Source organism: Lithobates pipiens, unplaced genomic scaffold (assembly GCF_037356315.1).
Source record: "Lithobates pipiens isolate NorthernLeopardFrog02 unplaced genomic scaffold, aLitPip1_a1.2 Scaffold_28, whole genome shotgun sequence".
Classification (NCBI taxonomy): Eukaryota; Metazoa; Chordata; class Amphibia; order Anura; family Ranidae; genus Lithobates; species Lithobates pipiens.
The window spans coordinates 58,837,157-58,860,550 of record NW_027507789.1 but is presented as its reverse complement, the minus strand read 5'-3'; positions in this window follow the sequence as shown (position 1 = coordinate 58,860,550).

Here is a 23,394-nt window from a genome sequence, read left to right as displayed (position 1 = left end):
AGTGGCCTGCCACTTTTCACAAATTGAAATAATTTGGCATATCTTGAAATGAAAAATAAGACCCAGGACTGTTGAGCAGTTAGAATCCTATATCCAATATGGGACAGCATTCCTCTTCCAAAAATCCAGTAACTGGTCTCCTCAGTTCCCAGAGATTTACAGAGTGTTGATAAAAGAAAAGGGGATGCTACATCATGATAAATATGGCCCTGTCCCAATTTTTTTGAGACGTGTTGCTGTGGCAGCTTTTCCTGACACCAAGAGTTAAATAGTGACAGGGGAGGGAGCCACGCCATTCAGGCTGTGACTATGTTATCCACAGCTTGTCAGGAACCATGAATCAGATGGAGACAGAAAATGCAGTAAAAATCACACCTTTTAATATAATGGTAAAAATGGTACAAATATTACAAATTACAATTACAAAATTACATTTTATTCATTTCCTAAAATGGTGCATTTTCTTAGTTTAAACATGTGATATGATTTTTATTTTCTATTGTGAATAAAATATGGGGTTATTAGATTTTCAAATTCTTACATTCTGCTTTTATGCAGGTTTTACACAGCAGCACACATTTTTTTTTGGAATTGAGGCTGTAAATGCAGTATATATACAGTAGTAATTTAATAATTCCTCCAAAATAGAACAAGTTGCAACAAAAATAGATAGTAGTGAGATGATAGATGAAATTTGCATTTCTTTAAGGAGGGGCAGAGTGAATGAGTTCAGTTATTAAAGCAGAGTTTGTATTAATTATACAGGTAAGACTAGCACTTAACACAACTACTAATTGGAGCCTTTCACTGCGACATTAGATGAGACCCAAAACTAGCAATTATACCTTGATAGCTGATGATACAAAACAGAAGATGATAGTCTCTTCTGCTTTTAGAGCTCAAACCCCAGCTTCCTCTTTTAATTTTTAATATTTGATAAATTCATTTAATATTTAATGAAGAATAAAAAAATAAAAAATAAATATATTATGAAAAATAGTATATTTATGGGGGACAGTAATGTAAGTCCCAATTAGAGATGTGTCACATAATGACAATTTTACTATAACCATTTCTCGCGCGGCGCAATACGGTCGGTCCCTGCTGTCTCTGGGAACCGTGTGTTTCCCAGCAGACAGCGGGGAGGGACAGGAAGTGGTGTAATACCCGCAGATTCTGCGGCTATCTATGCCCGGAAGTGGGTGCAAATACCGGTATTATACAGGTATCTGCACCCCCCTCCCCCCTGAAAGGTGGCAATTGTGGCACCGGAGGGGGGGTTCCGATGAGCGGAAGTTCTACTTTAGGATGGAACTCCGCTTTAAACATTTACAACCACTTTATTTTGGTGTGATATTTGTACACATAATCTACACAGGTATATTTGTAATAACAGAATATGTAATGTACACAGGTATATTTGTAATAACAGAATAAATCCACATATACCTCTTGACCATCTCTATATGACAATATTCTATGATAAAGCATATCAATATACTTTAATACCATATCCTGGCTCTATATTGTTCATTGCAATATTCCACCTGATCCACTTTGCAGCATAACAGTAAACAGGAGGTGGTTGTAATTCTCAAGACATTTTGGCATCTGCTGCATCAGTAGATTATATATATGTGTATGGCCAGAGGCAGCTCTCTAATTAGGCAAATAAGGCGATCGCTTTAGGCCTTGCGCTCCCAGGAGCCTCGCGGCCACCTAATTTGCCTGATGTGTGTGTGTGGGAGAATGGGAGGGAATGTCCCCGGTCAGTGTCCCCAAGCTGGCAGGGTGAGTGGGCCAGGCTGGTAAAGGGTCTCCGTCTTTAGTATACAGTGCTGCCTGCTGCAGACGAATTGTAGAGGTGGAGGCAAAGCAGCTATCCGCTGCTGAACCTGCCAGGAGGTAGGGGCGGACTGGGCCGGGGGCAGGGAGGCCTCGTAAAAATGTTGCTTGCTCCACACTGCTGCAGACAGGTGTGACACCCGCGGGGCGCTACTACACTGTCTGTGTTATATCTGCAGAAGAGCGGTGCGAGTCCAACGCAGTCACTTCCCTGTCAGCAAGAGTGATCTCTGCCTGACAGGAGATTCCGGGAAGCGGAATGAAATAGCAGAGGAGAGTGCTGCTACCAAGACCTGCGAAGAGCCAGTGAAGCCCCGTACAACAGTTCAAGTAAGCTTACAGAGGCTAAAAACCTTACCCAAGGCATTGTTGTGTCACAGTGGCTTAGCTGCGTTAACTGACTGAAGTGAGTAAAGAGGTTCTAAACCCTCGTGCTTTTTCACCTTAATGCATCCTAGGACTGGCCCCCCAGCCCCCCCCCCCCCCCCGTTTTACACACCTGAGCCCGTTTGTTTCCTTAGCGGAGGTACGCTCTTCCTCTCTGCCTGTTGTCTTGGCTATTGATTGAATAGATTGATAGCAGTGCAGCCATTGGCATTCCTGCATTCTGTGTGAATATGCACGGATGCAGGACTCAGGAGCGCACCCACACGGGTGTCCACCTTAGGAGAGCCTTCTCCAACATGGACACTCAAGAGCTACCAGCGCCATTGGGGGACCCGAGAAGTTGACGATCGGGGCCACTCTGTGCAAAACGAACTGCACAGTGGAGGTATGGCATGTTTGTCATAAAAAAAAAAGAGGGTTTACAAACCCTTTAACTTTTTTGGGGGGGGGGGGGGGTAATTTACAATGGTATCTTTAATATGCAGCATGGAGGGGGTTAATGTACTACCATTGGTCACTGATGCATCAGTGACCAGTGGCAGTTAATTAACCCCTTTGTACTGCATTAGTGGCACCAGTATCAGTGTTTATTACCGTATATACTCGAGTATAAGCCGAGATTTTCAGCCTCTTTTTTGAGGCTGAAAGTGCCCCCTCGGCTTATACTCGAGTCACCGCTGTCTGACTGCTCGATCAGCGTATCGAGCAGACAGACGGCGGACATTAAAATTCAAAAGCCGCGCCTCCTTCTCCGCCTCCGCCTGTGATAGGCGGAACACTGAATTTCCCAGCAGTCAGTGTTCCGCCTATCACGGACATCCGTTCATTCTCATACTACGGACGAGTATGAGAGGATGTCCGTGATAGGCGGAACACAGGCTGCTGGGAAATTGAGTGTTCCGCCTATCACAGGCGGAGGACGGAGGCGCAGCTTTTGAATCGTAGAATGGCCGCCGAGAAGAGCGGCGATCCATCGGCACGACACGGGACGGAGGAGGCACGGGACGGAGGAGGCACGGGACAGAGGAGGCACGGGACAGAGGAGGCACGGGACAGAGGAGGCACGGGACAGAGGAGGCTCGGGACGACGGCGGCTCGGGACGGAGGCTTGGGACACAGGTAGGCTGGACACACACACAAGGCTGCACGGACACACACACACACACACACACACACACACACACACACACACACACACACACACACACACACACGGATGGATGGATACACACACACACACACAGGGATGGATGGATGGATGGATACACACACACACACACACACACAGGGATGGATGGATGGATGGATACACACACACACACACACACAGGGATGGATGGATGGATGAATACACACACACACACACACACACAGGGATGGATGGATACACACACAGGGATGGATGGACGGACACACAGGGATGGATGGATGGATGGATGGATGGACACACACACAGGGATGGATGGACGGACACACACACAGGGATGGACGGACACACAGGGATGGACAGCCATGTCTCACCCTCGGCTTATACACGAGTCAATAAGTTTTCCAGTTTTTTGGGGGTAAATTGGGGGCCTCGGCTTATATTCGGGTCGGCCTATACTTGAGTATATACGGTAACTCCTATATGGTGCACACTCCTCTCATGTCATACTACCCACCGCCATACACTCCGCACCCCTCTCCAGGCATGTACTGGCCATCGGGACTACCGGGAGATTCCCGGTGGGCCGATGGCTCAGTGGGCCGGTCTGGTGCAGTCCTGGAGCCGCTCCTCTCTGACAGTGAGTGATCTCGATTTCACTCCTGTCAGGAGGAGCAGTTTCTGTGATATGCTGGAGAGAGCTTTCTGCTCCCTCCAGCCTGCAGGGGGAGATAAGATAAGGGGAGAAATAGGCTTGGCGCTATACCTTTAAGTTAAAATATTGGATGGTGAAAAGCAAAATCAAAAATTGTGAAAAATACAAAAATTTAGCTAATGTATAAATTTTCCAGCGTGCTGGTAAGTGATAAAAAAACATAAACAATTCTATTTGTAACAACCGATAGTCTCTAGTGATTTTTTAGAAGAAAAACCACATGTACCTGTGTTAGTACCATAAAAGTGCAAACCTTATTATAGGAAATAAACCATAAGTGAACATACAATTGCTAAAATTGATAATGGAAATGCAAGTGACAACCATGCAGATCCCAAGTGAAATTTGAGCATAAAATATCAAAAACAAATAAGAAAAGTAATTCTAAAAATTATTTTATATCAAAACAATATCAGATCCTAAAAAAATTTTTTGGTCGGTGAAAATCCCACGTTTTCATAAACATTGTACTGAGTGCCACATCCTAAATGGCACGTGAAAAATAACAGTGAAAAATGATATGATGAACAGTGAAAAATTCTTCCGTTATTATCTTCAAAAATGTACTTTTATAAATTTTTTATTACATTTTTCGCAACTGCCACAATTTGCTGTAACACTATGTAATTTATGTGATTCTTGAGGCCGCCGGCTTGTGAACAAGGATTCACTAACCCCGGCGGCCCCTGATGTAAGCAGTGGAAATGCATATATCGAGTAGCAGTGCCTAATTCCCCTTCGTTATCTATTAGGGAAATTCCCTCATCCAAAACGGCGGCAAGAGGCCGCGCAGGTGCAGCGAGTAAAAAAGGCAGGAAAATTTCCTGTCATGCGCGAACAACTTCATTAAATGTTGACAGAGGGCATTCCCTCACCAAAAATGGCGGCGATTGTCCGCACATGCGAACTAGAGCACTGCACCCTATATAAGGCAAAAGGTGCACGTAGATGGCCGCTCCAGATGACGTCCGTGTGACGAAACGCGTAGGGCGTGGCTAGACAGCGTGCACTTGTTACACAGACGGCAATACGGCCGGCGGGATTTTAAACTCTGTTACCACAATAAGCGATTGATCACCGGTTGTTTGTGAGTAATTTCTTTTGGTTTTTGAATAAAACTCCTTTCCATACATACTATACCATGGATATGCTTCTTCCTTGTTACATATAACGGGGCATGTAACATCAATGGAGGAACGGGGGTCTCCCAGGACAACAGCAGATTAAAGCCAGAGAGCAGCACAGTGGCTTGTACTGTGGAGGCTGATCCACTCCGGATGGGGTAAAACCTCTGGTGAGAGCAATCACATTATTATTCACTGTGCACTGGGAGCAGCAGTTGCAGACACTTTTTGAAGATATTCACGGAAGAATTTTTCACTGTTCATCATATCATTTTTCACTGTTATTTTTCACGTGCTATTTAGGATGTGGCACTCAGTACACTGTTTATGAAAACGTGGGATTTTCACCGACCAAAAAAAATTTTTTAGGATCTGATATTGTTTTGATATAAAATAATTTTTAGAATTACTTTTCTTATTTGTTTTTGATATTTTATGCTCAAATTTCCCTTGGGATCTGCATGGTTGTCACTTGCATTTCCATTATCAATTTTAGCAAATGTATGTTCACTTATGGTTTATTTCCTATAATAAGGTTTGCACTTTTATGGTACTAACACAGGTGCATGTGGTTTTTCTTCTACAAAATCACTAGAGAATAGGGATGAGCCGAACACCCCCCGGTTCGGTTCGCACCAGAACTTTCGAACGGACCCCAAATTCGTACAACTTTAGAACCCCATTGAAGTCTATGGGACTCGAACGTTCAAAATTAAAAGTGCTAATTTTAACAGGTAATATGCAAGATACTGTCCTAAAAAGGGTTTGGGGACCTGGCTCCTGCCCCAGGGGACATGGGTCAATGCCTAAAATGTTTTTAAAAATGGCCGTTTTGGCGGGAGCACTGATTTTAATGACGATTAAAGTGAAAAAAAAGTGAAATATTCCTTTAAATATGGTGCCTAGGGGGTGTCTGTAGTATGCCTGTGAAGTGCCACGTGTTTCCCATGTTTAGAACAGTCCCTGCACAAAATGACATTAAACGGAAATAACACCATTTAAAACTGCTTGCGGTTTTAATGTTATATCTGGTTCCTGCAATATGGTTGAAAATCATTGAGAAAAATGGCATGGGTAGCCCTCCCTGCCTATTACCAGCCCCTTTGGGTCTTGTACGCATATTAAGGGGAACCCTGTACCCATATTAAAAAAAGGAAATGCGTGTGGCCCTCAGGCCCTATATACTCAGAACAGCAGTATACAGGCGGTGCAAACAAGACAGGGACTGTGTAGGTTTGTTGTGTTAAGTTGAATCTGTTTGTAATTTTCAACTGGTACATTTTTAAAGTGTAGCTCCAGTCAAAAAAACAATTTTTAAGCTTTTTGGAAAACATAGGAAAGGGTTATCACCCCTGTATAATTTGTTTTGTCGTCCATCTTTTTTCATCTCACTTGCTGTTGTCTCCTTCCGTTTGCAAGTAGGAGATGTTTGTAAGTTGGATGTTTGAAAGTAGGGGCCTGCCCTATATGCTCTTCAGAAATGGCGGAACAAGGTGTTGGTTTTGCCACAACATTGTAAGCCCTCAAAGTGACTCTTGGTGGGCGCTGGAGCGCCCTGCTGTGAACGATTATATCAAGAATTGTAATTACATGCCATTGTTGAAAAGTGGTAGAAAAATTGACCTTTTGTGGTTGTGGTGCTGGTGCCACAACACTATAAGTCCTCACAGTTACTCTGGGTGGGCACAGGAACGGGCCCTGCTGTGAAATATTATATCAAGAATTGTAATTACATGTCCCTGTTAAACAGGGGCAGAAAAATTGGGCCTTAGGCACTGGTGCTGGTGCCACGACACTGCAACCTCTCCCATATACTCTAGTTTTATTGCAGGAATTAGCCCTGCTGCAAAGCATTGCATCAAAAATTGTAAATAAACGCCCCTGTTGAACAGGGGCAGAAAAATTGGGCCTTAGGCACTGGTGCTGGTGCCACCACACTGAAACCTCTCCCATATACTCTAGTTTTATTGCAGGAATTAGCCCTGCTGCAAAGCATTGCATCAAAAATTTTAATTAAACGCCCCTGTTAAACAGGGGCAGAAAAATTGGGTCTTAGGCACTGGTGCTGGTGCCACCAAACTGCAACCTCTCCCATATACTCTAGTTTTATTGCAGGAATTAGCCCTGCTGCAAAGCATTGCATCAAAAATTGTAATTTTTGGGCTGATGGCATCACCCAGAGCCAGAAATGTTTTTCCAACATATCAGCGGAGGAGGAAGAGGATAGACAATCAACATAACAGGACAGTCACTCAGCATCAGCATAGGCAGTCTTGAAGGGATGTGATATTTCAAAAAAAAATATTCCGTTACATCAGCTTCAGGTGCTTGGTAGCTGTGGGTGATCCAAGACTGATTCATCTTGATGAAGGTCAGTCGATCAACTGATTCGGTGGACAGGCGCACCCTATGATCGGTAACAAAGCCACCAGCAGCACTGAAGGTGCGTTTCCGAAAGAACGCTGGATGCAGGACAGGCCAGTAGCTCAATTGCATACTGTGCAAGCTCTGGCCAGTGATCCATCCTCAAGACCCAGTAAGCCAGAGGATTTTCGGTGGGAAAGGTGTCCAAATCTGACCTTGCCCCTAGGTATTCCTGCACCATGTAAATCAGACGCTGGCGATGGTTGCTGGAACCGATCATACCTTGGGGCTGCGCACTAAAAAATTGTCTGAAAGCATCAGTCAGACGGCCACCTTCTCCACCGCTCCTTCTGACCGATGCCTCAGCAACACGTTGTCCAGGACCAGGAGTTTGTAACCTCCCAGTCTCTGGGAACGCGTTGCACAGACCTTTCTGCAAGGCCTCCCGGAGATGTCTCATCCTCTGCTCCCTCTGCGATGGCAAGATAAGGTCAGCAACCTTACCCTTGTACCGTGGATCAAGAAGAGTGGCCAGCCAGTAATGGTCCCGCTCCTTGATCCGAAGAATACGAGGATCCTTCCGCAGGCTTTGCAGGATCGGGGAGGCCATGCAGCGTAGGTTAGCTGAGGCATTCGGTCCGGAGTCCTCTGGGTCACTAAGGGCAACATGATCCACAGCTACCTCCTCCCAGCCACGTACAAGTCAACGTGTTTCTTTTGGGCATGTAAATCATCCCTACAAGACTGCTGCTGCTGATGCTGAGTGCCAGCCTCCACCTCCATGCTGACACATCCTCCTCCTCCTCTTCCTCCTCCTCATCCTCTTCCTGTGTGATGGGTGGCACAGCAGGAACACTGTCTGGATAAAGGGGGCCTTGAGAGGCAAGGAAGTCCTCCTCTTCCTGCCTCTGTTCTGCCTCAAGTGCCCTGTCCATTATTCCACGCAGCGTATGCTCCAAGAGGTGGACAAGAGGTACAGTGTCATTGATGCATGCACTGTCACTGCTCACCATCCTTGTGGCCTCCTCAAACGGTGACAGGACAGTGCATGCATCCCTGATCATGCCCCACTGGCGTGGTGAGAAAAAACCGAGCTCCCCTGACCCTGTCCTGGTGCCGTAGTCGCACAGGTACTCATTGATGGCCCTCTGCTGCGTGTGCAGCCGCTGCAGCATGGCCAACGTTGAGTTCCACCTGGTGGGCATGTCACATATAAGGCGGTTCTTGGGCAGGTTCAACTCCTTTTGGAGCTCAGCCAGCCGAGCACAGGCATTAAATGATCGGCGGAAATGCACACAGACTTTCCTGGCCTGCTTCAGGACATCCTGTAAGCTGGGGTACCTGCCCAAGAACCGCTGCACCACCAGGTTAAGGACGTGAGCTACACAGGGCACATGGGTCAGTTGTCCCTGTCGGAGGGCGGAGAGGAGGTTGGTGCCATTGTCACAAATCACCATTCCTGGCTTAAGCTGGCGTGGCGTCAACCACCTCTCGGCCTGCCCCTGCAGAGCTGACAAAACATCCGCCCCAGTGTGGCTCCTGTCCCCCAAACAAACCAGCGCAAACACGGCATGGCATCGTTTTGCCTGTGTACTTGCGTAGCCCCTGGAACGCCTACGGAGCACCGCTGGTTCTGAGGACAGAGCACTGGAAGAGGCCATGGAGGAAGAAGAAGAGGAGGGGGTGGAGGAGAGAGGTGTGTCAGAACCAATAGTAGCATTTTGGAGGCGTGGTGGCGGAACAACCTCCAACACTACTGCACCTTGTCCTGCATCCTTCCCAGCTGCCAGAAGAGTGACCCAATGGGCCGTGAAAGACAGGTAACGTCCCTGTCCATGCCTGCTGGACCATGAGTCAGCGGTAATATGCACCTTACCGCTGACCGCCCTGTCCAGCGAGGCAAGGACATTGCCTTCCACATGCCGGTAGAGAGCCGGAATTGCCTTCCATGAGAAAAAGTGGCGTTTGGGGACCTGCCACTGAGGAACCGCACATTGTACAAGCTCACGGAAGGGGGCCGAGTCTACCAACTGAAAAGGCAGCAGTTGAAGTGCTAGCAATTTAGCCAAGCTAGCATTCAACTGCTGGGCATGTGGATGGCTGGGAGTGAACTTCTTTCGCCAGTCCAGCAGCTGGGGCAGGGACATTTGCCTGCTATAATCGGACGTGGGTGTACTGCTAGCAGAGTGCCCGGAAACACTTGGCTGTGACACACCTAATTCTACACCTTCATTCCTCTCAGAGCAGGTTTCAGAGAGGACTGAAGGTCTTATGGGGGTGGGAGATGCCAGCTGATGAGGAGCAAGGAGAGGGCCGCTTTGTTCTTTGGTGTGGGTCTTTGAGGTACGCTTGCCAACGAGCTGCATGGCAGGTCAACATATGTCTGGTCAAGCATGTGGTGCCCAAGCGGCTGATGTTTTGGCCACGCGAGATACGCTTGAGACATATGTTGCAAATAGCAGCGGTGCGATCTGATGCACTCGTCTCAAAAAAGGCCCACACCAAAGAACTTTTAGCATAACGTGCAGAGGCAGCGCCCTTCACAGGCGGAGCTCTGCGGTGTGATTCAGTCGGTGTTCTGCCCCTAAGCTGGCCCCCGGAGGGCATCCTGCCTCGTTGGACATGTGCCGCCTCCTCCTCCTCCTCCTCTCTCCTACCAGGCACCCACGTGGAGTCAGTGCCCTCATCATTCCCTCCCTCTTCATCGCTGTAGCAAACCTGGCAGTATGCTGCAGCTTGTGGAACATGACTGCCAGATTGCTGTCCTTCTTGAGCATCCCCTCTCTCTGCATTCACGCTACTGCCTTCCTCTAGCTGAGTGTCATCATCAGAGGCTACAAAACACTGGGCATCCTCCTGGAGCATGTACCCAACACTGTGCTCAAAGAGTTCAGGAGACTCCTCAGGAGGACGTGGTGGGTCTAGGGAAGGAGTCACTGATGATGACATTGAGAGGAGGGAAGACGATGCGTTGGCAGCTGCTTTGCTAGTACCCTGAGACTGGGTGAGAGAGGATGAGGAGGATGAAGAGGGCTTGGTCATCCACTCTACCAAGTCGTTGGCATGTTGCGGCTCAACATGTCCAGCTGCCGAAAAGAAGGACAAGCATGTCCCATGGCCACGTGCTGATGACAATGCACCGCGTCCACGACCAGCACTGTTGTCTCTAGACACAGAGCCTGCTTGCCCTCTTTTATCGGCTCGCGCCTGTCTGCCTGGAGTTGGGTAAAACAGCAGTTGGGTAGTGTATATTGTGCTGGAGGCACACAACACCCACTAACTCCTGCAGATGCCTTTATTATAGAACACCAGAGATAAAGGGGTATACTGTAATGGAGTCACACAACACCCACTAAGCCCTGCAGATGCCTTTATTATAGAACACCAGAGATAAAGGGGTATACTGTAATGGAGTCACACAACACCCACTAAGCCCTGCAGATGGCTCTATTAGAGAACAGCAATAAAGGGTAGATACAGGTGTATATTGTGCTGGAGGCACAAAACACCCATCCTGCAGATGCCTTTTTTATAGAACACCAGAGATAAAGGGGTATATACAGATGTATACTGTGCTGTGCTGGAGGCACACACAACTTCCAATAACTCCTGCAGATGGCAAGTGGGCTCAAATAGAGAAGAGCTATGTAGGTGGATATAGCGGTGTGTACAGGGTACAGAGCATGCAGACAGCACGCACAAGCTCCTAACACTACTGACTGCAAGCTCTATTATAAAAGATAGATCACTAGCTATATAGGTGAGGTGAATATAGCGGTGTATACTGCGGTCAGAGCACACAGACAACAACCACTACAGAAGAGCAAGATCGAAAATCGGCCGATAACGATCGGTGTATACTGTGTTGAAGGTACACAGAACACCCACTAACTGCTTCAGACGCCAACACACTACACAAGGCCGCCGCGCTGGCGGCCTTATATAGTGTGGGGCGTGTACTACACAGCCTGAGCTATGATTGGCCACAGGCATCCTGCCTGTGGTCAATCATGGCTCTCCTCGCTGCTGGCGCTGTGATTGGCCAAGCATGCGGGGTCACAGTTCATGCTTGGCCAATCATGAGCCAGCAATGCACTGCAAAGATGCAGTGCATTGTGGGCCGTGAGCGCCACACGAATTTGGCGCGAACGGCCCATAACGTTCGGAATTCGCCGAACGGGCGAACAGCTGATGTTCGAGACGAACGTATGTTCGACTCGAACACGAAGCTCATCCCTACTAGAGACTATCGGTTGTTACAAATAGAATTGTTTATGTTTTTTTATCACTTACCAGCATGCTGGAAAATGTATACATTAGCTAAATTATAGTTTTTTTCACAATTTTTGATTTTGCTTTTCACCATCCAATATTTTAACTTAAAGGTATAGCGCCAAGCCTATTTCTCCCCTTATCTTATCAGTATTTCCACCCATACAGGGTGGGAAATTAAATAGAGGCTGCTCATACCATAATTATACCAATTTGCTCCATAGCGCAACCTCCCCCCATCCCTGCTTTTTACAGGGGGAGATAGACACGGTCAGCAGACTTTCCTTCCTCTCTCCCCTATCACTTGTTATCACATGACTAGAGAGAGGAAGAAGAGAGGCTGCCTTTAGAACTGTGAGTACATATGGGAGGGGGACACTCTGATGTAAGGGGGCTGGTGGTGGGACTCTGATGTAAGGAGCTGGTGATGAGACTCTGATGTAAGGAGCTGGTGATGGGACTCTGATGTAAGGGGGCTGCTGAAGGGAAGCTGATGTAAGGGGCTGGTGATGGGACTCTGATGTAAGGAGCTGGTGGTGGGACTCTGATGTAAGGAGCTGGTGGTGGGACTCTGATGTAAGGAGCTGGTGGTGGGACTCTGATGTAAGGAGCTGGTGTTGGGACTCTGATGTAAGGAGCTGGTGGTGGGACTCTGATGTAAGGAGCTGGTGGTGGGACTCTGATGTAAGGAGCTGGTGGTGAGACTCTGATGTAAGGAGCTGGTGGTGGGACTCTGATGTAAAGAGCTGGTGATTGGACTCTGATGTAAAGAGCTGGTGATGGGACTCTGATGTAAGGGGGCTGCTGATGAGAATCTGATGTAAGGGGCTGCTGATGGGACTCTGATGTAAGGGGCCGCTGATGAGAATCTGATGTAAAGGGGCTGCTGATGAGAATCTGATGTAAGGGGGCTGCTGATGAGAATCTGATGTAAGGGGCTGCTGATGAGAATCTGATGTAAGGGGGCTGCTGATGAGAATCTGATGTAAAGGGGCTGCTGATGAGAATCTGATGTAAGGGGGCTGCTGATGAGAATCTGATGTAAGGGGCTGCTGATGAGAATCTGATGTAAGGGGGCTGCTGATGGGACTCTGATGTAAGGAGCTGGTGGTGGGACTCTGATGTAAGGAGCTGGTGGTGGGACTCTGATGTAAGGAGCTGGTGGTGGGACTCTGATGTAAGGAGCTGGTGGTGGGACTCTGATGTAAGGAGCTGGTGGTGGGACTCTGATGTAAGGAGCTGGTGATGGGACTCTGATGTAAAGAGCTGGTGATGGGACTCTGATGCAAAGAGCTGGTGATGGGACTCTGATGCAAAGAGCTGGTGATGGGACTCTGATGTAAAGAGATGGTGATGGGACTCTGATGTAAAGGGGCTGCTGATGAGAATCTGATGTAAGGGCCTGCTGATGAGAATCTGATGTAAGGGGCTGCTGATGAGAATCTGATGTAAGGGGCTGCTGATGAGAATCTGATGTAAGTGGGGCTGGTGATGGGACTCTGATGTAAGTGGGGCTGGTGATGGGACTCTGATGTAAGGGGCTGGTGATGGGACTCTGATGTAAGGGGCTGGTGATGGGACTCTGATGTAAGGGGCTGGTGATGGGACTCTGATGTAAGGGGCTGGTGATGGGACTCTGATGTAAGGGTCTGGTGATGGGACTCTGATGTAAGGGGGTGCTGATGGGACTCTGATGTAAGGGGGTGCTGATGGGACTCTGATGTAAAGGGGGTGCTGATGGGACTCTGATGTAAAGGGGGTGCTGATGGGACTCTGATGTAAAGGGGGTGCTGATGGGACTCTGATGTAAGGGGGCTGCTGATGAGAATCTGATGTAAAGGGGCTGGTGATGAGAATCTGATGTAAGGGGCTGGTGATAGAACTCTGATGTAAGGGGGTGCTGATGGGACTCTGATGTAAAGGGGGTGCTGATGGGACTCTGATGTAAAGGGGGTGCTGATGGGACTCTGATGTAAAGGGGGTGCTGATGGGACTCTGATGTAAGGGGGCTGCTGATGAGAATCTGATGTAAAGGGGCTGCTGAGGAGAATCTGATGTAAAGGGGCTGGTGATAGGACTCTGATGTAAAGGGGCTGGTGATACGACTCTGATGTAAGGGGCTGGTGATGAGAATCTGAGGTAAGGGGCTGGTGATGAGAATCTGATGTAAAGGGGCTGGTGATGAGCATCTGATGTAAGGAGGTGCTGATGGGACACTCAAAACGTAAGTGGGCCGGTCTGGATGACGTCAAGGGCCGAATTTCTGTCCCAGTCCAGCCCTGCCCCTCTTATGTCATTCTACCCACCGCATATACTCTGGACTCTTCTCATGTACATACTACCCACCGACATACACTCCACACCCCTCTCATGTCATACTACCCACTGCCATACACTTCACTCCCCTCTCATGTCATACTACCCACCCCCATACACCCTACACCCCTCTCGTGTCACACTACCGCCCACCATACACTCCACACCTCTTTCTTACTACTACTACTTGCCTCCATAGACTCCACACCCCTCTCATGCACATATTATCCGCCGTCTAAACCTTCACTTTCCTCTCCTACTCAGGTTTGCCGCCATTGTACAGTACCATCATAATAGCATCATGGGCAAAGTAATGCACTGGGGCCCCTACTAGGCAGATGGTGATTTGTGGTAAACAGAAAAAACAGTGAATGTGGCTAAATTATGATAAATATTGGGCATGGCTTTTTAGTTTGATTAGAAATTTTAGTATTTTTTTTTTTACAGTTTTATTATTGTTTTTACAATTAGTTTTTTATTTTTTTACATTTTTTGGTGAGACATTTTTGGTTTCTTTGGTGAGATATCAGGGGTCTAAATGTACCCCTGAAGTCTCCCTTTTGAGACAAAGGGACTGAGGCAACTCATGCTCCTGTTCCTTTCTCTGTAGCCTCAGCTGCACTGCAGATGAATGAACAGGAGACAGAGGCTCCTGTTAATTCATAAACTAAAGCATAGTAAACATAGCTCCTCCTCACATTGGTAAACCCCCTAGGAGAAGCACTCTCCTAGTCCAGCATTTGTGGGTGTGCTTTCGAGTCCAGCATTTGTGTCCATAGACACAGAATGCTGGACACGGCCCGCCCCCCTGTGTCGTGTCATTGGATTTGATTGACAGCAGCGGAGCCAATGGCTGCGCTGCTATCAATCTATCCAATCAAGAGCTGAGAACCCCAGGCAAAGAGGCACAGTGCGTCTCTGCAGAAGGAACAAACGGGCTCAGAAAAATAAAACGGGGGGGTGCTAGGGGGCCAATCAGTGTCAGAAGTTTTTTCACCTTAATGCATAAAATGCATTTAGGTGAAATAACACGAGGGTTTACAACCCATTTAAGGTTTGACCTCATATTATATGATTTTGTTAAATCTGAAGGAACAAAATCTACAGAAAATTGTATAGTGTGTATCTAGCTAAGTTTTGTCTAAGGCCGGGTTCACACTGGTACGACACGACAGTCGTGCCACTTTGGATGCGACTTGAAGTCCGCATGCGTCCGACTTCAGTGAACAGGGATCTGACTTTGATCCCCGACAATGCCTGGCACTCTGTCTGGTATAAATATTTAGGGGGCACTCCATGCAAAATGTAAAAAAAAAAAAAAAGCATGCGTTCCCCCTCCAAGAGCATACCAGGCCCTTCAGTCTGGTGTGGATTTTAAGGGGAACCCCCATGCCAAAAAAAGCCCCTAGATCCCGGCCCCTCACCTTATGTGAATGAGTATGGGGTACATTGTACTCAAAAAAGTGTCAAAAATGAAACAGTACACAGGGTGTTAAAGTAATTTATTAAGGCAGCTCCGGCATCTCTTCCGACTTCTCCCCTCTCTTCCCTGCTGATGTCTTCTAGCCCTCTATTGTTCTTCTCCCCTCTGCTGGGTCTTCTCCACTATCTTCATGCTCTTTTGCTGCGTCTTCTCCGCTGTCTTCTCCCTGTGTTCTTCTTCCGATGTTGACTTGATGCTCTCTCCCGTGCTAATGCTGGGTGCGCGGTGTGCCACTACTTATATTGGCATGGGGCGGGGTCACTGGGAGACATCTCTGCCTGGGGCATGATGAGGCAGTGACATCATGAGGAGTGGGCCTCTGGTGACCCCGTCCCATGCCAATATAAGTAGTGGCAAACCATCCACCCAGCATTAGAGAGGGAGAGAGCTTTGAGTCAACATCAGAAGAACAGAGGGAGAAGACCCAACAAAAGAGCGAGAAGATAGCAGAGAAAACACAGACAGAGGCGAAGACAGCGGACAGAGGGAGAAGAACCGGAGAAGGCTAGAAGACATCAGCAGAGAGCGGAGAAGACCTGGAGAGGGGAGAAGAACTGGCAGAGGCAGAAGACATTAGTGGAGGAGGCAAAAAAGCCGGAGAAGGGGGAAGAAATCAGAAGTGACACCGGAGCTGCCTTAATAAATTACTTTAAAAACCTGTGCAATGTGTTTTATTTTTGACTTATTTTTTTTAGGTGAATGGGTAGGAGTACAATGTACCCTATACTTATTCACATAGGGCTGGGGCTGGAATCTGGGGTCCCTCTTGGCAAATTAGGTTTAACCTCCCTGGCGGTATGATTAATTCAGATTTTTGGTGCTGAAAGCGGTACAATTATTTTGCATGGAAATTTGGCGTTTTATATTGTAGGTCTGTAATTCTCAGCCCTTGTACACACGGTCGGACATTCCGACAGAAAATGTCAGATCGGACCGTGTTGTCAGATAATCCGACCATGTGTGGGCTCCATCGGAACTGTTTCCATCGGAATATCAGACGGACAAAGTTTTAGAGCTGGGCTATAAAATTTTCCAACAACATGATCTGATCAGACTTTGTCCGATCGTTTGTAGAGAAATCTGATCGGACAAAGTGCCACGCATGCTCAGATCAAATTCCTAGCCCAAAGCTATTGGCTACTAGCCTGAACATAGTCCCGTTGTAACGAAATAACGTCATCATTAGGGATGAGCCGAACACCCCCCCCCCGGTTCGGTTCGCACCAGAACTTTCGAACGGACCCCAAATTCGAACGAACTTTAGAACCCCATTGAAGTCTATGGGACTCGAACGTTCGAAATTAAAAGTGCTAATTTTAACGGCTAATATGCAAGATACTGTCCTAAAAAGGGTTTGGGGACCTGGCTCCTGCCCCAGGGGACATGGGTCAATGCCTAAAATGTTTTTAAAAATGGCCGTTTTGGCAGGAGCACTGATTTTAATGACGATTAAAGTGAAAAAAAAAGTGAAATATTCCTTTAAATATGGTGCCTGGGGGGTGTCTGTAGTATGCCTGTGAAGTGCCACGTGTTTCCCGTGTTTAGAACAGTCCCTGCACAAAATGACATTAAACGGAAATAACACCATTTAAAACTGCTTGCGGTTTTAATGTTATATCTGGTTCCTGCAATATGGTTGAAAATCATTGAGAAAAATGGCATGGGTAGCCCTCCCTGCCCATTACCAGCCTATTTGGGTCTTGTACGCATATTAAGGGGAACCCTGTACCCATATTAAAAAAAGGAAATGCGTGTGGCCCCCAGGCCCTATATACTCAGAACAGCAGTATACAGGCGGTGCAAACAAGACAGGGACTGTGTAGGTTTGTTGTGTTAAGTTGAATCTGTTTGTAATTTTCAACTGGTACATTTTTAAAGTGTAGCTCCAGTCAAAAAAACTATTTTTAAGCTTTTTGGAAAACATAGGGAAGGGTTATCACCCCTGTATAATTTGTTTTGTCGTCCATCTTTTTTCATCTCACTTGCTGTTGTCTCCTTCCGTTTGCAAGTAGGAGATGTTTGTAAATTGGATGTTTGAAAGTAGGGGCCTGCCCTATATGCTCTGCAGAAATGGCGGAACAAGGTGTTGGTATTGTAATTAAACGCCCCTGTTAAACAGGGGCAGAAAAATTGGGCCTTAGGCACTGGTGCTGGTGCCACCACACTGCAACCTCTTCCATATACTCTAGTTTTATTGCAGGAATTAGCCCTGCTGCAAAGCATTGCATCAAAAATTGTACTTAAACGCCCCTGTTAAACAGGGGCAGAAAAATTGGGCTGATGGCATCAACCAGAACCAGAAATGTTCTTCCAACATATCAGCGGAGGAGGAAGAGGATAGACAATCAACATAACAGGACAGTCACTCAGCATCAGCATAGGCAGTCTTGAAGGGATGTGATATTTAAAAAAAAATGATTCTGTTACATCAGCTTCAGGTGCTTGGTAGCTGTGGGTGATCCAAGACTGATTCATCTTGATGAAGGTCAGTCGATCAACTGATTCGGTGGACAGGCGCACCCTGTGATCGGCAGCAGCACTGAAGGTGCGTTTCCGAAAGAACGCTGGATGCAGGACAGGCCAGTAGCTCAATTGCATACTGTGCAAGCTCTGGCCAGTGGTCCATCCTCAAGACCCAGTAAGCCAGAGGATTTTCGGTGGGAAAGGTGTCCAAGTCTGACCTTGCCCCTAGGTATTCCTGCACCATGTAAATCAGACGCTGGCGATGGGTGCTGGAACCGATCATACCTTGGGGCTGCGCACTAAAAAACTGTCTGAAAGCATCAGTCAGACGGCCACCTTCTCCACCGCTCCTTCTGACCGATGCCTCAGCAACACGTTGTCCAGGACCAGGAGTTTGTAACCTCCCAGTCTCTGGGAACGCGTTCCACAGACCTTTCTGCAAGGCCTCCCGGAGATGTCTCATCCTCTGCTCCTTCTGCGATGACAAGATAAGGTCGGCAACCTTACCCTTGTACCGTGGATCAAGGAGAGTGGCCAGCCAGTAATGGTCCCTCTCCTTGATCCGAAGAATACGAGGATCCTTCCACAGGCTTTGCAGGATCAGGGAGGCCATGCAGCGTAGGTTAGCTGAGGCATTCGGTCCGGAGTCCTCTGGGTCACTAAGGACAACATGATCCGCAGCTACCTCCTCCCAGCCACGTACAAGTCCACGTGTTTCTTGAGACTGTAAATCATCCCTACAAGACTGCTGCTGCTACTGCTGCTGCTGATGCTGAGTGCCAGCCTCCAGCCTCCACCTCCATGCTGACACAATCATCCTCCTCCTCCTCTTCCTCCTCCTCATCCTCTTCCTGTGTGATGGGTGGCACAGCAGGAACACTGTCTGGATAAAGGGGGCCTTGAGAGGCAAGGAAGTCCTCCTCTTCCTGCCTCTGTTCTGCCTCAAGTGCCCTTGTCAGGAAAGGTTCCCTCCGCTAGTAATATCAATCATTTGGCATGCAGTACTGCGATCCACCAGCAGGTGTCTCCTGCTGGAATTATGTAATCTTTGGTCCGCAGTACTGGTGTCCACCAGCGGAGGGATCCTGGCAGTATGGAGCAGGTATTGCCTTCTGCAGTCAGGCGTCACATGACTGACAGCAGCCATTATAAATACCCGGCAGGTGCACACACACCTCGCCTTGGTATTGTTCCTTGTGCCCTGACCTGCTGCTGGCGATCCTGATTCTGAACCTATTCCTGTGCCCTGAACCTGTGACCCGTGGTTCTGATCCTGTTCCCTGTCCTGGTCCCTACCCTGTCCCACCTGTTACCATTATCCCTGTCCTGCAGTCTGATCCGTCCATCCTCTCCCTGTCCTGTGTTCCTTACCCCATTTGCTGATCTCCCCGTGTATGACCTTGGCCTGGCTCGTGACTCTGATTCTGGACTGCCCTTGTTTATTTGCTGATCCCCTGTGTATGACCCTGGCCTGCCTATCGTTTACGGTCCTTGCATTTCCCATTTATTGTACATATCTGTCTGTTGTTGTTTGGGGGTCTTGTTGGTTGGTTTATTGCACTGTGTGGTTGTATTTATATTATTCACTTTCTTTAATAAATTATATTTCACTGATACACGTTTGGGTTTCCTCTGTTGCAGTCCACACAGTTCTGGTCTTATCTGATACATGACAGAATACCAAGGCCATCCCTGACCAGAAGTGGCTACACAGAGGAACCATCTTGGTTCAGGTTGCTTACTTAAATGAATTTAGAAGTGATTCGTTATTATGCTTTGTTGGCGTCTGAGAGTGGTGACTATCTCCGCCAGACACTGAAAGGGTGGACCAGTGATCAGCTGTTGGAAACCATTCATTTAGCTCACTGCTGGGTTGATCAGGGCTGTATGTTGTTTGGGGATGTTCAGCCGTTAATTCAAATCTGCACAGAGCTGGCCCTGCCCTGCATCCCAGGGGGCCAGGATGATTTTTCTCCCCCTTTCAGTATTAATCAAGTCACATCACTGGTATGGCTTCTGGAAGATGATTCCCCTTACTTTTTTGACAATTACACAGCCTGTTCCCAACAGATGATAATAGAAAGAGAGTCCCGGAGCAGAAGGAGAGGAAAGGATTGGCGTAGGGACGGCATGACAGGTGTGGACAGCACAGTCATGCTTTTCAGAGAAAAAGTTGTCCCCTTTAAGAAAGGGGGAGTGGCCGAAGCAGGGGAGGCGCTCGAGTTAGGAAGCTTTGAGGAAGGAAGGGGAGTGACGTCATTAGTGAGCGGCAGAGGAGAAGATTCCACACGCTCCCACCGCTCTCTATCCCCTATCCCAGTACACGGGCATTGGATCCTGCTTGGAATAGCTTCTTGTGGCGGCGGCGACGGCAGCGCGGGGCACAGGCAGGCTGAGGGCGAGTATAGCAGCCATTAAGGCTGAAGAGAGAGCGGCTTAGTACGGGGGACCGGTGGCTCCACGTGCTCGGCGGTCCCTGCTGCAGGTGATATTCGGCCCTGACACTTCTCCCGGTGGTCAGAGGCAGCGACAGCACATGGGAGAGGGGAGAACCTCCACCCCCCAGCAATCAGCAGCCACAGGGGTCCAGGAATGGGGGACTTCAGACGGACACAGCACAGAGGCAGGAGCGCAGGGATGGGGGAGCCCGGGGTGATACAGATGCGGCACAGTGCAGCGCAGTGGGGCACAGGGCTCTGCCCCCCCCCCCAGCTCGTCGCAGAGGCCAGGAGAAGACGGCCAGGGCTGCGGACAAGGTCGGAGCAGCCAGTCGGAGCAGCCAGTCGGCCCAGCGAAGGTAAGCCATGTCTCCGGATGGTCAGGGTGACCAGTGGTACCGGGTCGACCAGAGGGGGGACCAGGACGAGCGTAGTGACAGCGGTGAGCGAGAACAGAGAGCGAGCAATGGATGCCCAGACTGGGAGAAGGACCGGGTGCCCAAGCGCGGCGGGCAGCGGGCTGGTCTGGCATGTCGGGACGGAGATATGGAGGAGAACAGCACTGCAGACCCCCCCCCCCCCCCCCGGCGACCTGAGCAGGACCCTCTGGTGTGCAGCCAGGGGTCATTCGGCCAGTGAACGGCAACAGACTGGAGGGAGAACTGTCCGGGCCGGAGCGGGACGAGGACCTGGGACATCCGGCAACGGTGGATTCCAAAGTGGCGGCTGGTGGGCCCAGGCCTGGGCAGCCCGGTGAGTGCAATTTATTTATTTATTTATTTATTTATTTTTCTTTCTATGTTTCTTCTTTATTCAAACAAGGGAGAGATCGGCATTGAAAGCAGGGTCCCCGGGCGAGGTTAGGTCATCCAGGGCAGGCAGTGACAGGCCCCAGGCAGACCAGCCCAGGCACCACGTAAGTGAAGAGCGGGCCACGGCGGCTACACCGCTGGCTACGGTCCAGGTTACATGCGATTCGCCGGCGATGTCAGTGGGACAGGGAAGGTGGTAGTCAATCCTCCCCAAGTATAGGCCAGCGTTCAGGCTCCTGATACCCAGGGAAAGCAGGCGAGCATTAAGCGAATTCGGTCAGGATGGCGGTTCCCGCAAACAAGAGAGGTTTAGGTCGGTTACGGGGGCCCCCTGGGGTGACCATCTTCAATGGAGGTAACGGGAAAAGTTGGAAAGGGGAGAGGATTTCTCGTACCTTTTTCAAACCGGTTACAGGCGTTCGCCATTTTGGTGAGCGTGGGGGGGTGGGGGAGGCCCCTGTAGACTGCTCAACGTTGTTCATATATATAGAAGCCGTTAGCGAGGCACATCAGCCTGATGGCGGCAGGGCATGGCCGCGGTACGGCGGACAGACTCGACAACAAAGGGCTGGCCGACAGTCACGACGATGGGATAACCAGGGTGTTAGCCAGTGGATGAAGCTTATGACGGCGGAGCAGTCCCCCTATAAAGTTCAGGCAGGGGTAGGAGGTACCGCTGCCTCGGGGCATCGACCGAACAGGATACGTTTGGGGTTGAGCTTCGCTTCAAACACACGCGTTTTGGCCGCGGGGGATCCCGGGGGTTTGGAAGAGGAGGGACGATGCTGGTGGATGGACTGGACGCTTACTTTGCTCAATAGGTGCCCCCGACCAAAAAAAAAGAGCGGCTCAGTTTTTGGAATTGGGTTTTTCTCGAGCGGTTTCAAAATTACGTTTGGCCCAGCTGTGGCCGACCGTGGTTTCTATAAAACTTCGCAAAGAGTTGTTTGTGCAGGATGTCTTTTTAATAGGGTTCCGCTTCCAGACCTGGTGGCCCATCAATTGGGCATAGTTCCCTGTAAAGAGCCAAACGAGTTCAAATTGATTCTCCGCCTTTCTTTTCCATGTGTCGGTTAGGGATTTGATTGCCTTGGAGGGGCTTGCGGTATCTTATACTTGGGTGCAGCGATATCACGGGTGCTTCGACATAGGCAGGGGTCACTGGGGTCGAAAGCGGGTATTGATTCAGTTTCTTGTTTTTGCCAGTTCATCCGGACAGTTGCCATCTGCTAGGCAGTGCATTGATGTGGCATGGGGATCGTTGTCTCCGGATGGGACGTTCCATCTCATGCGTTTTTCTTCGAACCGTTCGCTCCTTTTAGAATAGGTAGTACGGTACGTCTCCGAGATCAACTCAGGCATTCATGATCGGGATGACTTCAGGTGCGTTAGCCTACGGGGTTTCAACTTCGGCGCCGTCCCGCTTGGGACATTGCAACATATAGCGGAACATTTCGGGGTCCGCTAGCAAAGGGATGAAATAGGGGGCCCCAGGTCTAACACTGTTCCTGGGAATTGCAGTGGGGGTCGATTGGAATGGGATACCATTGGCAGACTTGATTTTGCTTGCCATTTAATTCCCATGGGCATGGTTTTGCCATCGGCTGCCGACAGCGTCCCAGGTAGCTAAGTCCCATAGGGACTTCGTGTGTCTCAACAGGGAGCACTGGGAGGAATTGCGGGGTAGCAGGACGTCCTGGAGTCGTTTAATGGGAATGCTTATGAGGTCTGGGCCCATCGGTATGGCAAGTTAGATTGTTGACAGACGCTGCAGGCCCCACGGGCTATGGGGGCCTTCTTGTGGGAAAAAGGTAGCACTGCCTTTTTGTCCCCAGTGGGGGTGGGAAGCCAGTTTTTGAAGAACTTGTTCTCCTGGAACTATTTCCAATCGTAGAAGTAATGGAAATGTGTGGGGAATCCTTCCGGACGTTAAAGGTGCGTCTCATTTGTGATTACCTGGGGGGGTCAGGTGGTAACCGCTTGTTGACAACATCCATGACGGTGGTCCGGGGGTTGTGACGTTTGGTA